This window comes from Rattus norvegicus, chromosome X (assembly GCF_036323735.1).
Source record: "Rattus norvegicus strain BN/NHsdMcwi chromosome X, GRCr8, whole genome shotgun sequence".
In the NCBI taxonomy this organism is placed as follows: domain Eukaryota; kingdom Metazoa; phylum Chordata; class Mammalia; order Rodentia; family Muridae; genus Rattus; species Rattus norvegicus.
Genome location: NC_086039.1, coordinates 36161734 through 36176996, shown reverse-complemented (window position 1 = coordinate 36176996; position 15263 = coordinate 36161734). Strand labels below are relative to the sequence as shown.

The 15263-nt window shown below is 40.8% G+C and overlaps 1 pseudogene; it reads left to right on the top strand.

Moving 5' to 3' along the window:
- The first annotated feature begins 6380 nt into the window (after positions 1 to 6380).
- Positions 6381 to 10074, top strand: Hspa8-ps23 (heat shock protein family A (Hsp70) member 8, pseudogene 23; annotated as a pseudogene).
- Positions 10075 to 15263: the final 5189 nt, after the last annotated feature.

The window sequence follows — 15263 nt, the reverse complement described above, 5'->3', positions numbered from 1 at the left end:
TGCCCTAGTTACTGTAGAAAGAAGAAATATTGATTTTATTTTTCAATGCCCACAGGTTTCATATAATTTTTGCTACAGTGACAGATACCTATCCACACCACCTCCATCCTTTTTCCCAGTAGAATCACAAATATTTTTCCATGTGGCAGTGGAACCAGCCACCTTGTTCTCCATGCAGATGACATAATTCTGGACACTGACATCTCCATGGAATGTCTCGCTAGAGACCTCTGGACATAATTTTGTTTTCGCAACACAAGTGTTATCCCTTCTGATGCTTCATTCTTTTGTTGACCTTGGAGAAAAGACTTCAGACTGAGATGGAAAGGCCAGTCTATGACTATACATGAGGGTGAAAGGCATCAGCAAAGTAGGATCAAATGAGAGGAGAAAAGGTTCCTGATCTATAAATTATAAAGCAAGTAATCTGCCTGTATCCAGACTCCTCTGTCTATATTTCTTGTATGATGTAGAAAACAACTCCCTCTTTTTTAAAGTTTCTTTTAAAATTATTTTTTAATTGTGTTTTTATGTGTCTGTCTGCCTGTCTGTCTGCCTGTGTCTGTGTGGGAGTATATGCACCTGAGTGCAAAAAATGAATGATCCTCTCTTTAGGTCTCTGAACGCAATTGGGCAAGGACTTAACCTTGTAAAGCTTCTCTTCCAATTAGGAAGCAAAAGTAAAGTTTTTGTTTGGTCCAGGCATGGTGGCACACACCTTTAATCCAAGTACTCAGGAAGCAGAAGCAGGTAAAGCTCTGTGAGTTCAAGACCAGCCTGGTCAACATAGTGAATTCCAAGACAGCCAGGGCTGGCTCAGTGGTTAAGAGCACCCGACTGCTCTTCCAGAGGTCATGAGTTCAATTCCCAGCAACCACATGGTGGCTCACAACCATCTGTAAAGAGATCCGATGCCCAGACAGCCAGGGCTACACAGAGAGAGAGAGAGACCCTGTCTTGAAAAACAGGGAAAAAAACATTGTTTGTTCAGAATCTCTGCCTTTGCTTAGTTCCTTCTCCTTCCACCCTTGATTCCTTCATATCTCATTGATTGCTTTGAGAGAAATTCCTCAGGGAATGTTTTGTACCTCACCCCCAAATCTCCCCCACACATTAGGTTCTACCAGTGGGAGCTTCATCCATGGCATTACCCACTACCACTTTTCATTCTGAATAAAAAAAATGGAACTTCCATTTCCTCATTTGAACAAACCATCAAGAAGCCTCCCTTGCTCAAGTTAAAGTTAACAGAAATTTGAAATTTGCACAGCCAACACTCAATTATTAATAAATGTGGGTATGTTGGCTCTGACAACCATAACTTCCTAACAGTTCTAATTGCTAATCCTAAGCATTTGCTTGAACTTCAATTACCTACTGGCTAGGGAAAGATACGAAAGATTTTGAGTGTACTACAACTTAAGGTGCCACACAAACATGAGTAATAATGATAATCTACACTGGATCTTATGAACAAATCAGGATTCCTCTGGTACCTCAAGAACAATGTGAAATTTAGAACAAATTATCATGATTTTATCTATTTCATATTTGCATTTATTGTCAGCAAAGACTATGCTATGACTTTTTAGATTCACAGACTAAAATTACAGCAAATATTTCTTCTACTATTATCCTTTATTTTTATTTAAATTACTATTCTGTGACAGAGTACTTTCCTAACTAGGCCCTAGGTTCAATCTCAAGTACTGCTAAATGAATAAATAAACTTTTCTTTATAACATACCCACTTTAGATGTTTCATTTATAGTAATAAAAAAGTCTTAAGCAGGTGTGAAATAAACAAACCATACAAGTCTCTTACCTGTAAAAACTCGAAGCTTTATTTATAGACTCTCTAATCAAAAATCAATTATGATAATCTGTCTCCAAACTTAACACCTTGGTATTTCAATCTTCAAAACTTTAGAAAGAAGAAATTAAACTAAATAACCCTTTGACTCCTACAAGTATGTTTATAACTAATGTTGTGAATATTAATCCAAGCTAAATTCTTCTATATTCCTTTGTCTTTAATGCTAAAATGAATGAAATTCATATTGCAGATTAGGTTTATACTACAAGGACAAAACAATGCATAAAATGATGGTAGTCAGAGAGGACTGTGTGTTAAGAAAGCTACCCAAATTGTTCCCATTTGAACCAACTCCAGGAGCTTTTTATACTTTGATTTGTTCCCCTCCTGTAAAACATAGCATTCCATCCTAGAGAAGTTCAGAAATCAATAGGAACCTTCAGTTTCGTTTGCCCATATATGCTAACTAACCAAGTAATCAACCCCTAGAAGTGATTGGCAGATTAGTCTACACATTTTCATACCTCTGTAAAGTCCCTCTGGACCTTTCTCTGTAAATAGAAGTATGACAACATAAAGATAGCGCATAACTTCCGATAGGCACTTTATTCATTTATAACACCTAAATATTTTACATTGTACCACTAATGTCTATTTCCTATACAGACTACAAAAAGACTAAAGAAAATCCAATTCTGGGCCCAGAGCTGGGACCATCCCACAGCCCTCAGACACAAAACCTGCCCATAGAAAGCTAGTTTGCCAGGAGCACTCTCCCTCCTAAGCCCACAACCCAAAGGAGAGACCCCACTATCATCCCACTGACTGTCCAAGGAGAAACCCTTCAGGAGTACACAGGGCTTGGGAGCCTCAGGACGGCCTAGGACAGGACCCTTCCAGTCTTCATCTGCACCCAGATCTGGGGCTGTTCCACAGCTCTCTGACCCAAAACCTGTCCGCAGAGAGCTGGTCTGCCAGGAGTGTTCTCACTCCAAAGATCACAGGCTCGCAGGCCCACAGGAGGAACAAGCTCCAGTAAGAGACAGCAAGACCAACTAACATCAGAGATAACCAGGTGGCGAGAGGCAAGCTCAAGAACCTAAGCAACAGAAACCAAGACTTCTTGGCATCATCAGAAATCCCACATACACATGATAACTGAACAACACTCTACTCAATGACAACTTGGTCAAGGAAAAAATAAAGAAAGAAATTAAAGACTTTTTAGAATTTAATGAAAAAGAAGACACAGCATACCCAAATTTATGGGACACAATGAAAGCTGTGCTATGAGGAAAACTCATACACTGAGAGCCTCCAAAAAAAAAATTTGGAGAGAGCATACACTAACAGCTTGACAGCACACATGAAAGCTCTAGAACAAAAAGAAGAAAATTCACCCAAGAGGAGTAGAAGGCAGGAAATAATCAAACTCAGAGCTGAAATCAACCAAGTAGAAACAAAAAGGACTATACAAAGAATCAACAAAACCAGGAGCTGGTGCTTTGAGAAAATCAACAAGATAGATAAACCCTTAGCCAGACTAACCAGAGGACACAGAGAGAGTGTCCAAATTAATAAAATCAGAAATGAAAAGGGAGACACAACAACAGAAAATGTGGACATTTAAAACACATCAGATCCTACTACAAAAGCTTATACTCATCAAAACTGGAAAATCTGGAGGTAACGAACAATTTTCTAGACAGATACCAGGTACAAAATTTAAATCAAGATCAAATATACCATCTAAATAGTCCCATAACTCCTAAAGAAATAGAAGCAGCTACTAAAAGTACCATAAAAGCCCAGGAACAAATAGCTGGGTTTAGTGCAGAATTCTATCAGACCCTCATAGAAGGTCTCATACCAATACTGTATAAATTATTCCATAAAATAGAAACAGAAGGAACATCACCCAATTCCTTCTAAGAAGCCAAAATTATGCTAATACCTAAACCACACAAAGACCCAACAAAGAAAGAGAACTTCAGACCAATTTGCCTTGTGAATATCAATGCAAAAATACTAAATAAAATTCTCCAAAACTGGGGTTGGGGATTTAGCTCAGTGGTAGAGCACTTGCCTAGCAAGCGCAAGGCCCTAGGTTCGGTCTCCAGCTCCGAAAAAAAAAATTCTCCAAAACTGAGTCCAAGAACACTTTAAATCGATCACTTACAATGATCAAGTAGGGTTCATCCTAGAGATGCAAGGATGGTTCAATATATGGAAATTCATCAAGGTAATCCACTATATAAACAAACTCAAGGGAAAAAAATCACATGATTTCATTAGATGCTAAGACATTAGAATGCATTTGACAAAATTCAATACCCCTTCATGATAAAAGTCTTGGAAAGATCAGGAATTCAAGGCCAATACCTAAACATAGTAAAAACAATATACAGCAAAGCAGTAACCAGCAGCAAACTAAATGGAGGGAAACTTGAAGCAATCCCACTAAAACCAGGGACTAGACAAGGCTACCCACTCTCTCCCACCTGTTCAATATAGTACTCGAAGTCCTAGCCAGAGCAATCAGACAATAAAAAGAGGTCAAAGGGATACAAATTGTAAAGGAAGAAGTCAAAATATGACTATTTGCAGATGATATGATAGTATACTTATATGACCCCAAAAGTTCCACCACAGAACTCCTAAAGTTGATAAACAACTACAGCAAAGTGGTTGGATATAAAATTAACTCAAACAAATCAGTAGCCTTCCACTACTCAAAGGATAAACAGGCTGAGAAAGAAATTAGAGAAATGACACACTTCATAATAGCCACAAATAATATAAAACACCTTGGTGTAACGCTAACCTAGAGAAAGATCTGTATGATAAGAACTTCAAGTCTCTGAAGAAAGAAATCAAAGATCTCAGAAGATGGAAAGATCTCCCATGCTCATGGATTGGCAGGATTAATATAGTAAAAATAGCCATCTTGCCAAAAGCAAACTATAGATTCAATGTAATCCTCATCAAAATTCCAACTCAATTCTTAATAAAACCTGAAAGACCAATTTGGAAATTCATTTAGAAAATCAAAAAATCCAAGACAGCAAAAACTATCCTCAACAATAAATGAACTTCTGGGGGAATCACTATCCCTGACCTCAAGCTGTATTACAGAGCAATAGTGATAAAAACTGTACGGTATTGGTACAGAGACAGACAGATAGACCAATGGAATAGAATTGAAGACCCAGAAATGAACGCACACAATCGACCCATTCTTATCGCCCTGTACAAAGCTTAAGTCCAAGTGGATCAAGGACCTGTACATCAAACCAGATACACTCAAACTAACAGAAGAAAAAGTGGGGAAGAATCTTGAACACATAGGTACATGGGAAATTTTCCTAAACAGAACGCCAGTGGCTTATGCTCTAAGATCAACAATCGACAAATGGTACCTCATAAACTGCAAAGCTTCTGGAAGGCAAAGCACACCGTCATTAGGACGAAACGGCAACCAACAGATTGGGAAAAGATCTTTAACAATCTTACACTGAAGAGAGGGCTAATATCCAAAATATACAAAGAACTTAAGAGTTGGATTCCAGAGAATCAAATAATCGTAATAAAATGGGGTACAGAGCTAAACAAAGAATTCTCAGCTGAGGAATATCGAATGGCTGAGAAGCACCTAAAGAAATGCTCGACATCCTTAGTCATCAGGGAAATGCAGATCAAAACAACCCTGAGATTTCACCTCACACCAATGGGAATGGCTAAGATCAAAAATCCAAGTGACAGCAGATGATGGTGAGGATGTGGAGAAAGAGGAACACTCCTCCATTGTTGTTGGGGTTGCAGACTGGTACAACCATTCTGGAAATCAGTCTGGAGGTTCCTCAGAAAACTGGACATTGAAGTACCTGAGGACCCAGCTATACCTCTCTTGGGCATAAACTCAAAAGATGCCCCAACATATAAAAAAGACACATGCTCCACTATGCTCATAGCAGCTTCTCTGAAGGAAGAAATACTGAGACAAAGTTGGGAGCAGAGACTAAAGGAAAGGCCTTCCAGAGACTGGCCCATGTGGGGATCAAGCCCATATACAGACTCCAAACCCAGACAATATTGCTGATGCCAAGAAGTGCAAGCTGACAGGAGCCTGATATAGCTGTCTCCTGAGAGGATCAAATAATCAAATAATCCTAATATTAGAGCACGACAAGTACAGAGGTGGAAGCTTGAAGCCAACCATTGAGCTGATAACAGAGTCCCCAGTGGAGGAGTTAGAGAAAGGACTGAAAACGCTGAAGGGGTTTGCAACCCCATATCAACCAACCCCAGCTCCTAGGTACTAAACCACCATCCACGGACAGACCTATGGCTCCAGCCTCCAAATGCATATGTAGCAGAAGATGGTCTTGTTGTCCACCAATGGGAGGGGAAGCCCTTGGTCCTGCCAAGGCTCAATCGTAGGGGAATGTCAGAAGAGGGACATGGGAAGGGGTAGGTTGCTGGGGAGGAGGGACACCCTCATAGAAGAAGGAGGAGGGGAAATGGGATAGGGGGTTTATGGAGAGAGAACCCAGAAGGGGGATAACATTTGAAATGCAAATAAAAAATCCAATTAAAAAAAGAAAATCCAATTCTGGACTTCTAGGTGGTGGTTTACTTTGGTGTTTCCTTATAGTCTAAGAAATACTCTGTTTCATTAAGAAGTTATCACTGAAAGGGTTCTAATTGTATAAAATTAGTACCCTATGGTTAGAGTACTATCCAAAGGGTAGAGCCTGAGACTCAAAATTGGAAGCCCTAAGCAGAACATTTCTTCTAGAGATTTCCCTTGACTTAAAGCATTCCTTAGGCAAGCCAGCCATCCTTTCTTTTCTCACTTCTCTTGCAAGCCCTACTCCCCTAGTTTGCAATCATCAGTTCCAAAATAACAGGCCTTGACCAAAGGCCTTGGTGATTCTAGAATGAAATGAACCACAAAATATGGCTGCTCTCTGCCATGCTGTTTTTTATAGAGAAGGCCTCCTGCAGCTTTTTATCCTTTAACATCCAAAAAAGTCTCCTTTCATAAACACAGCTGGAATTTTGCCCATTTTAAATGATGCACACAAAGAACCCTTCTTAAAAACTCTGGAATCACTTTCCTGAGGTCTAAGCAGGTTATTAGGCAATAGCTTCTTAGTTACTAGACTCAAATATATTTCCATTATTTATTTTATTCTAATGCCTACACCCACCTTATAAAACCATTTCTCTGACTTCAGAGCTCACTTTTGGAGATTAACACATGCTAGTTCTTACGGTAGTGTGGTCCCGAACGAGCACATGTTTCTTTTCTTTCATTGTTGTTTCCAAATATGTCTTTGATTTTTCCCAAATGTTTTTTGTCTATTAGATGTAGAATGAGAGGGGTGTGTTGTTACCTTGACCCTATTTCATGATTTAATATGGTTCTCAAACTTGCCTACTTATCAAAATCACTTAGGAGACTTAAAAAAAAAACAATGTCTGTCATTTCTACAAGTTTTACTTTAATTGGTCTAGGGTACAGCCTGAACTTAAAAGATAAAAAATCAACTGAAGCAAGCAGTCTTAAGTATGGACACTAATTAGCTGTATGGCCTTGAGCAAAAGAAATAATCATTTCTCCAACTGGTATTCCACAATAACTTTGCTATGTGGAAGACAGTGTTAGAGACTTTATCTCCCAGCCTCCACCGTATGTGAATTAGGTTCAACCATTGAATCATTCTTTCAGAAACGAAGCCTTGAGAGCCCAGCACCCTTTGAGCAGTGTGCTGTATGCAAGGGATACAACAACGAAACAGACAAAATTCCTGCCCTCCTGAATCTTGCCGTTTTGTTGCAAGTTGCAAGTAATCAAAAAAGTAAACAGCAGTGGCAGAAAGTGTCGAAGAACACTGATGGCACGGAGGGGCAGCCAGTGTAGAAGCAATGGTGCAGCTGGTAAAGAAGGACAAAACCAGTTCTAGAGATAAAGTGATAGTATCACTAGGACTTAATGATAAATGTGATAGGTATATGGTCAGTCTCTTGGATTTAATACGATTGGTGGTCTGTCTGATAGGACAAAGAATGTGGGGAAAGAATTTCAGCCCCCAAAAGACTGAAACCTATTAAGATATCTAGAACAGAAGAAATGAAATCGCTCATTGAACACGGAGCCAGCTCTCGGGGGTCTCTGTGTGGTCTCGTCATCAGCACAGCTGGGCCTACACGCAAGCAACCATGTCTAAGGAACCTGCAGTTGGCATTGATCTTGGCACCACCTACTCCTGTGTGGGTGTCTTCCAGCATGGAAAGGTGGAAATAATTGCCAATGACCAGGGTAACCACACCACGCCGAGCTATGTTGCTTTCACTGACACAGAACGATTAATTGGGGATGCGGCCAAGAATCAGGTTGCAATGAACCCCACCAACACAGTTTTTGATGCCAAACGTCTGATCGGACGTAGGTTCGATGATGCTGTTTGTTCAATCTGACATGAAGCACTGGCCCTTCATGGTGGTGAACGATGCAGGCAGGCCCAAGGTCCAAGTCGAATACAAAGGGGAGACAAAAAGTTTCTATCCTGAGGAAGTGTCTTCAATGGTTCTGACAAAAATGAAGGAAATTGCAGAAGCTTACCTTGGAAAGACTGTTACCAATGCCGTGGTCACCGTGCCAGCTTACTTCAATGACTCTCAGCGACAGGCAACAAAAGATGCTGGAACTATTGCTGGCCTCAACGTACTTCGAATTATCAATGAGCCAACTGCTGCTGCTATTGCCTATGGCTTAGAGAAGAAGGTCGGGGCTGAAAGGAATGTGCTCATTTTTGACTTGGGAGGTGGCACTTTTGATGTGTCAATCCTCACTATCGAGGATGGAATTTTTGAAGTCAAATCAACAGCTGGAGACACCCACTTGGGCGGAGAAGACTTTGACAACCGAATGGTCAACCATTTCATTGCTGAGTTTAAGCGAAAGCACAAGAAGGACATCAGTGAGAACAAGAGAGCTGTCAGATGTCTCCGCACTGCCTGTGAGCGGGCCAAGCGCACCCTCTCCTCCAGCACGCAGACCAGTATTGAGATTGATTCTCTCTATGAGGGAATTGACTTCTACACCTCCATTACCCGTGCTCGATTTGAGGAGTTGAATGCTGACCTGTTCCGTGGCACACTGGACCCTGTAGAGAAGGCCCTTCGAGATGCCAAACTAGACAAGTCACAGATCCATGATATTGTCCTGGTGGGTGGTTCTACCAGAATCCCCAAGATCCAGAAACTTCTGCAAGACTTCTTCAATGCAAAAGAGCTGAATAAGAGCATTAACCCCGATGAAGCTGTTGCCTATGGTGCAGCTGTCCAGGCAGCCATTCTATCTGGAGACAAGTCTGAGAATGTTCAGGATTTGCTACTCTTGGATGTCACTCCTCTTTCCCTTGGGATTGAAACTGCTGGTGGAGTCATGACTGTCCTCATCAAGCGCAATACCACCATTCCCACCAAGCAGACCCAGACTTTCACCACCTACTCTGACAACCAGCCAGGTGTACTCATCCAGGTGTATGAAGGTGAAAGGGCCATGACCAAGGACAACAACCTGCTTGGGAAGTTTGAGCTCACAGGCATACCTCCAGCACCCCGTGGGGTTCCTCAGATTGAGGTTACTTTTGACATTGATGCCAATGGAATCCTCAATGTTTCTGCTATAGATAAGAGCACAGGAAAGGAGAACAAGATCACCATCACCAATGACAAGGGCCGCTTGAGTAAGGAGGATATTGAGCGCATGGTCCAAGAAGCTGAGAAGTACAAAGCTGAGGATGAGAAGCAGAGAGATAAGGTTTCCTCTAAGAACTCGCTGGAGTCTTATGCTTTCAACATGAAAGCAACTGTTGAGGATGAGAAACTTCAAGGCAAGATCAATGATGAAGACAAACAGAAGATTCTTGACAAGTGCAATGAAATCATCAGCTGGCTGGATAAGAACCAGACTGTGGAGAAGGAAGAATTTGAGCATCAGCAGAAAGAACTGGAGAAGGTCTGCAACCCTATCATCACCAAGCTGTACCAGAGTGCTGGTGGCATGCCTGGAGGAATGCCTGGTGGCTTCCCTGGTGGAGGAGCTCCTCCATCTGGTGGTGCTTCTTCAGGCCCCACCATTGAAGAGGTCGATTAAGTCAAAGTAGAGGGTATAGCATTGTTCCACAGGGACCCAAAACAAGTAACATGGAATAATAAAACTATTTAAATTGGCACAAAAAAAGAAATTAAATCACCACTCCCACAGTCAAAAGTTAGGTAGATAAAGAACCCCAGCTAAGCAATCCAAAACCACCTATAAGAGCCATTTCTATACCTAACCAGGACTTTGTATAGGCCACTAAAGAGCCTATCCCTATAGACCCTAGGCTGAGCAACCTGAAGGGAAGATATGAGATATCATATATATAATATATGTTCCCCCAGTATGGCTGGGCACTCTGAAGATAGGCATTTTCCCCTTTCTAGAATGTAGGTCTTTAGAGAAAGTGGACAGAATAGCACCCAGAAGATATATAGAGGTCCTCTAGTCTCCGAATACACTTCATTCTGCTGGGGAAAGAGAGGCACTTCTTCCTGGACTGAGAATAACCCATAAGTGGGTGGTACTCCCAAAGCAGGGGGAATGGGGTAAAGAAAACTGACTAAGGCAGGATTTCCAAAGAGAGACGTGAAGTTGAAGAAGATGGGGAACCAGGACATAACTAAGAATGCTCCAGAGCAGCTAAATTCAAATTCTCAAGTGTTCCAGTAGTTTGACATCTTTCCTTTCAATATGTGGGGTGTTTTTTTTTCTTTTGATGTACCTTAAGCCTTCAAGATTGTATGCATATGTTATGGGTGAAAGTAACAATTGTGATACTCAATCACTGCCCCAAGTCACTGCTGAATCTCCCGGAGATCCTGGAGGAGAGTGCAGTGATTTACTGATGAGAAGGCCCTCCAGGAGGTCCAGACCTCTACACACAATGAAGGCCATGGTTCTTTGTGTGAAGTAGGAAGTAACACATGAGTCAGGAGTGGAGTCATGCTGGTGACAACCTTGGAATGAATTGGGATTTGATATGTCCTTTTCTCCACTGTTGTGGAGTGGCAATTATTAAGAATGAGATGGAAACTTCCATTTGGTTTACTAAGGCAAAACACTAGGCACAATGCCTGGCTCAGAGTTGGCACTTGAGAATTGACAGCCATTATAACGATTATAATTATGATCATTGTGACTATTGAGATTCTGCTGCTGCTGAGATGACTGTAGCCTTAGATGATCTGGAGATGATTTACAAAGAAGTCATGCAGGCTTAGGAATTACACACAGAACATGGATGCCTTGGGCCACAGTTACTAGGCTAACTCCAATTAGTCATTCTTTCTCTCAACTATATGCGACTCAGCTGACATTCATGGACATCACATTTAGACCATAAGTCTGAAGACTTCTGGGAGTACTTACGTGGTTCATTGCTGCCACTGTGATCCCTTTGGTTTTATTTTCCAAAGGGTAAGCAGGAACTCTGGAAGATCCAATGTGCATCATCTTAGAGGTCTGATGCGGGCAGAAGATGTGTAGAAGGTAAAAAGACCACGCAAAACTAGGTAGAGCCAGTGGGTGGGAGTAACTTAAAGAGGATTGGGCTAGTTAGGGTCTGAGCAAGAGATTGATGACACGTTTACATAAGGATGATTGAAGAGTCTTTTTTTTTAATCAAGACTAATTACTCTCAGGGCCCAGGAGATGGGTAATGGGGCTTGCTGCCAAGTCTAATGCCCTGAGTTCAATCACAAGAACATTCATGGTGGAAGGAAAAGACAGACTCCTTCAAAGTCGTTCTCTGATCTACACACATAAATAAATAAATAAATAAATAAATAAATAAATAAATAAATAAATGTTTAAAATGATTGCACAGTAGCTGGCAAATGGAGACAATGCAGGACAGGACAAAGGCAGGAGAAAGCTATTACCACCCCATATCCAAAGGAAATAAAATACTGTCAGGGTACAGAGATAGGAAGAAAGGCTTCCTGGAAAGAGTCCATGACTTTGAAATGAAGGACAGAATCAGCCAGGAAAAGAAGTTGAGCATGGTAAATGTCTAGACTTAGGTGTCCTCCCAGCCGTCACTTCCCACCTTCTATGTCCTCATATGATTGAAGCTTAAATGGAAGCTTCTGGATAAGTAGTCCTGGTGTTATACCCCACAAAGATGAAGCTTCTAGGTCACAAGATAAGGTTAAAAAAGGTAGAGACAGACAAACAAGACAGCTATGAAACAGTCTGATAGGGACAAGCTAAAGACTGATATTAGGTTTTTTGTCAAGATAGACTCAACAACCACAGGATAGGTGTGGTGTTGTTTCAGAAATGGCTGACTTTATTATTCCAACTCTCTTTGCCCTTGGGGCAAAAGGCAAGCTTGATTTAGGAGAATGAGTAGGGGGAGTGAAACCTATTAAAGAATGAGTTTTCTTCCAGGTTGTCACAAGGACCACAGGAAATGAGGAATCTTATTGTAAAGGGGGTACAAAGGGGTGCCAGGCATAGGAGTGGAAAAAACTAAAAACACTTATAAAGAAAATGGAGTATTTGACAGTAAAATAATAGGATAAGTCAGAAAGTGACTATGGAAAGTGTCAGCAGGGTCCTTAATAAAGGGTTTTAATCCTAAACCTCCAGGGGTGATGGGAGATAATGGGGTCCAGTTGAGGTACCATATTTTTCCTACTTTAAGGTTCTACCTTATTTTTTTTTTCACCTATCATCCTCCTGGAATTGCTATAGATGTTTCTCTAACATAGTCAGTCTCTCTCTCTCTCTCTGTCTCTCTCTGTCTCTCTCTCTCTGTCTCTCTCTCTCTCTGTCTCTCTCTCTCTCTCTCTCTCTCTCTGTGTGTGTGTGTGTGTGTGTGTGTATGTGTGTGTGTGGTGTGTGTTTCCCTGTCAGGACATAATCAGTATTCAATGAAATACTTCTATTTTGGGGACATTACCATCTCTAAAACAAGGCGCAGACAAGCAGAGGGAGGAAGTGAGGGACTGCATTTAATCTTCTCTAATATTGCACTGTGAGGGAAACTAGCGAATAAAAACATAGTCATTTAGAAAATGGTTGATGAGTCACTGATTGGCACAGGGTAGAGAAAAAGAGCAGTCATTATTCCTCTGGAGTATGCCTGATCTTTAAAAATAGACTCATCACTCTACTGGATGGGGGCTTCTGGGGTTTCGAGAGTGGGGATGTGGGCAGAGGTTAAGAGCCAGGACAGAAACTGCCCATGGCAAGGACCTTCCACCTCCTTGATGCATCCTAGCCCTTGAAATCCCTCAGGCTTTGAGAGGCAGAAGGACAGCTTAATGTATTTCATTCTTCCTGTACCTTTTTTCTTGAAACCTTAATAATACTTTTAGGGGGAGTTTCATTTTCAAGGGGATCCAGCCAAATAGAAAAAAAAATGGCATTCGTTGTGACCATAATTTTGCCAAAGGCCCAACACTCTATTGCACACAGAATTTCTTTCTAGGTCCTGGATTACCTGGGTCTCTGTGCTTTTGAACTCTTTGTTTTTTTATTAACTGTTCTGTAATGACAATTGGAGGTAGAGAGGAACATGGTGGAGGTGAACCAGAAGAGAAATTAAAGTCTTGGTTGCCTACAGAAGCTTGAAAACTTTTCTTTTTTTCTGCATTGTCACAGGTAGGCAAAAACAAGATTAAATTTTTAAAAAAAAATCTATACTAAGGATATTGTCCTTTTCTTGATCTTGAACTTCATTGTACAGATCCAGGAAATGGGTGTGAGAGTAAAGTACACAACCCTAGATTCCTCTGCAGTTGGAAGGATGGCGAGCCAGCAATGCCAAGGAAGAAGGGATATAGAATTGAAATGAAGCAAAGGCAAACCTGGCTAGTCCAAAAGCCTAGGAACTTTTAGAGAGGAATGACTGTTAAGTTGTGATCAAATAGAGTTTTAAGGAGAAAAATTGAAAGGAAGATGAATGGACAATATGAATGGCATGCCATCTTTACATTTTATAGAAACTACAGGAAAAATCTAAACAGCTTTTCAATGATTTTAGATGATTGAGATGGTGGGGTTTTTTCTCCTGAATGTACACTGAGCGGAGGTAGACAAGAGGGTAGCCTAGATTTATGGAGATCACTGACACAGACACATCATAGAGCACATCCCATTAGTGCATACGCCCTTCTCTGCACCCTCAGGCACATAAATAACCCTTAGGTTATCTTTGGAGTTATCTTTGGGTTCATCACTTGCTTAGTCAGCTGCCCTTGCTCATACTGAGCTAAACTTACTCTGCTCCAAGTAGAGACAAAAATGAGAAGTCCGATGGTAGACTAACTTCGAAAAGTGAGATCTGCAAGACCAGAACTAATCATTCCCTGGAATTCTATTCTCAGAGAACACAGGGTCAGGCAAGAGCAGAATGTTCTACCTTTGAGCTCTTCTGTGCTTTTGAAGGTAAAAATCAGGCACAGTAGCTTGCAGACCATTGAAATATGTTTCCATTTTAATTAAGAACCTTTAAGTATAGTTACTTGAGACAGAATTATATATACTACACACTTGTCCACTGATAGGCTCTTACATATTTGCTCTTCTTCAAAGTAAATAACATGTACTCTGACTTTATGTACTTTCCTAGTCCCTCGAAATCCTTAACATGACTTTCTGTCATATACCCCCTCCTTTTATTCAACCAAGATGACACTCTTCTAAAAGAAAACTGGGCTTAAATATCCATCATAATTGAGCTGTATTTATTCTAGGAACGTAAGGCTTCAATATATGTTTAAAAGGCATTTGACAGGAGTTAATGCCCATTCTGATAATAATTTTTAACCAAGATAAAGAATACCTCTCATAAATTGAGAGAGAGAGAGAGAGAGAGACAGAGACAGAGACAGAGACAGAGACAGAGACAGAGAGAGAGTTCGAACTGGGTATAGAGAGATGGCTCAGCAGTTAACTGCACCTGCTGTTCTCACAGAGGCTTCGGTGTGATCCCAAGTACCCACATGACACCTGATAATTATCGGCATCTCAGCTCTGGAGAACACAACACTTTCTTCTGAACCACATGTGTATGCATGTGGTACACAGACATAAACACAGGCACTCACACATGAACTGAAAATCAGTAAATAATTCTTTTACAAAATGAAAACAACAACAAGCTAGAACTACTTCTATTAAAACAAAATGGAGGATTGAAAGATTCCTAACGTTACCGCTATTGTTCAACATTGCCCTTCGGGTTCTGCTCAATCTAACCTGTTAAATGGCAATAGAGAGAAAACCTCATCAACATGCCCAGATGATTTGCTTGTTCACCTGGAGAAAGCAAAATAATCTAATGAAAAATCAATGAGCCAACTAATCAAATTCAATAAAATG